Source organism: Gossypium raimondii, chromosome 6 (genome assembly GCF_025698545.1).
Source record: "Gossypium raimondii isolate GPD5lz chromosome 6, ASM2569854v1, whole genome shotgun sequence".
Lineage (NCBI taxonomy): Eukaryota > Viridiplantae > Streptophyta > Magnoliopsida > Malvales > Malvaceae > Gossypium > Gossypium raimondii.
The window spans coordinates 45,779,530-45,782,389 of record NC_068570.1 but is presented as its reverse complement, the minus strand read 5'-3'; positions in this window follow the sequence as shown (position 1 = coordinate 45,782,389).

The following is a 2,860-nucleotide window of genomic DNA, read 5'->3' as shown; positions in this document are numbered from 1 at the left end:
TTCGGGACCACAATTTTGATATGTGAAGTCATATTTTATTATGTAATTGATGTTTATTAAGTTATATTAGGGTCGTATTAAATTTTGGTAATAAAATTTTAATGTTTAGTATGTGAATCGTACTAATGACTACTAGTGATTATTGAGTATGTGAATCGAGTACTAGTGATTTGGACTAAATGTTATAGAGTCCTATGGACTAGTTATATACGTGTATGTAAGGTTTATTTATGGATTGTAACATGGAAGAGGTATAATCCTATTATGATAAATATTCAGAGAAGATGTCAATTTCGATTTGGTTGACTATGAGAAGAAACGTACCATGTATTTGAAGATTAGGATGAGCATGTTATAATTTTAAATTGTTTATTTTAATTAAGTTAAGTAGATGTTATACTATGATCCTACTAATCTATTTAAGCTTATTTGTTTTTCTCATGTTATTTTGTAGTTATCAGTTTGTGGACTGTTTGGACGGATCAATCAAAAAGCTCACATTATAAAAAGCTCACATTATCCAGTCATTTTTGGTAGCTTTTGTATCTCTTTTTGGGTTGTGGCATGTGTATATAGGTTTTGTTTGTAAGTTGTTAATGTGAATGGTAATGGATGATTAAGAAGATTTGTTAGCTTCTTTTGCATATTTTTTTGTAATGTTGGAATATAAAATCTTATGTATAAATGGAAATCCTGACGTTTATTTGGTAAACTTTGTAGCATGTTCAAAATGTAATAATAATATGGTTAGTTTTGGGAGCTTAAATTGGAAATTGATATTAGACAAAGTCTTGTTAGGTTATTTGAATGTTTAGTTATGAATTGAGGTGCCTATGAATGGTACATTGGTTAGAAGATTTAGGTTGATTGTTTAGATATGTTTAAGAGTGTATTAAGAGTGTTTTGATCGCAGGAATGTATGTGTTGTTGGTGTGCCTTGTTGGGAAATATTTGGTATTGAATTGACTTGAATTAGGGGTTCGATATTTAGCACACGGGCTGCCATATGACCGTGTGTCACACATGATCACCTCGTACAATCGTGTTTGCTTTATTATTTTAGGTGCTGGTTTCACATTATCTGAGACATGGTTGTGTGTCTCAAGTTAGTGGGTTACAGAGGCTAGCACACATCCTGCGAGATGGTCATTTGTGTCAAGTCAGTAAGTTACACGGTTAGGCACACGGGTTGGGATACGGGCATGTGTCTTAACTTTGAATGCTCACAAGGTCTGAGTTATGTCACACGACTTAGCCACTTGGCTGTGTGACCCCTTCTTTTCAAGATTTCAAATTTTTTTAAAATTTTCTGTTTTGTTTCGATTTAATCCTGGATTGTTGCTAAACTATTTTTAGGGCCTCATAATCCCAATTCATGTCCCATAATTGTATTCATACTATGAATAGTTATTGTTTGTTATATGTTTATAAATTAATTATTTAACTATTCTGAAATAAAGTGAAATGTTATGTTTTGATCGATAACACTTTATAACCTTAATCCGGCAACGAAGATGGGATAGGGGGTGTTACATGAACTCAACTTGTCGATAAGTGGTAGCCATGTTTAGGGAAACTTTTCAAGCTAGTAGCTTATCGTATTAAATCGTAAATTAAGGTAAGTTGTTGTTTAATGCCTATGAACTTACTAAGCATTCGATATGCTTACCCCATTGTTTTCCTTTTCCCTGTAGATAGCCAACTTGCAGAACATGTCAAGCGGAACATTAGAAGCTCACACTATTCCATTATTGATTTGGTAGTCTATTAATCATTTTACAGTCTGATTTTGTGGCATGTATATAGGTCTTATGTATTTGTTACCTTTGAATTTTGACATAGCTTGGAACCTATTTTGTGCATGACTTTGCATAATGGAATTGCTTGTTGAAATAGTATGCTTTTTGCAAATGGATTAAGATGTGTTTATAAAAAATGAAATGGTATAAGTGGATGTGTTTCGGCATGTTAAAAGAAGCTTGAAATAGGTTAATGATTGGTAATTGTCAAATGGTTAAGTTTGAATGCCATAATATTTGAATGTTATGTTTAATGGTTGACTTGGTAGCATAGATTGATGTAAGGAGGATTATAGAGGTTTATACATGTATGGGCATGTGTTTGGAACATTTTTGGTACAGGAAAGATTGTACAAATATTCACCATATGGTAAAGTTGATGGGTATACATGAAATAGGTACCAAATGGCCTAATTTGCATCAAGAACAGGGTCTACGTCGCGGAGTCAGGCAATAGTCGTCATGATGAGCTTTGGACTTCAGGCCACCGCGTAACGAGGAACCCCATTGTTACAATGAGGCCAAGTCAGTATGTCATGTCGCAATGTAAACTTGAAGATTTGAAACTTTTATAAATTGGTCATTGTTCAATCTAGGGCTAACTTTAGAGCATACGTAGGCTCGTATAAGACTTGAGAAAGGTTGTATATCATGTCTATTGTTATGTTCGCATGTAACATGTTTTTATTTGAATGTTAAATGTTTGTAGTTACCCCGGCAACGGATGTGGCATCCTGTAACTCGGAGCCAACGATTAGGTCAGAGAAAGGTGTTACATTAAGTATGGTATAGAACGCACAATTTAGTACAATTATGGTGTAAGGTATGAGTTATCAAGAGATTTATATGGTTTGAAATAGACATAATTGGAAATTAAATAATATAACGACCCAATTTTTAATGATATCAGAAAGTACAGTTTCAAAACCTCATTTCCTTAAACCAAGTCCATAAATATAAATTATGAATATTTACGGAGTTAATCTATGAATATAATAAAGAGTGGTCAAGTAATTTAGTTGATAAGCTAGTTAATTAAAGCTTAAGGACTAAATTGTAAA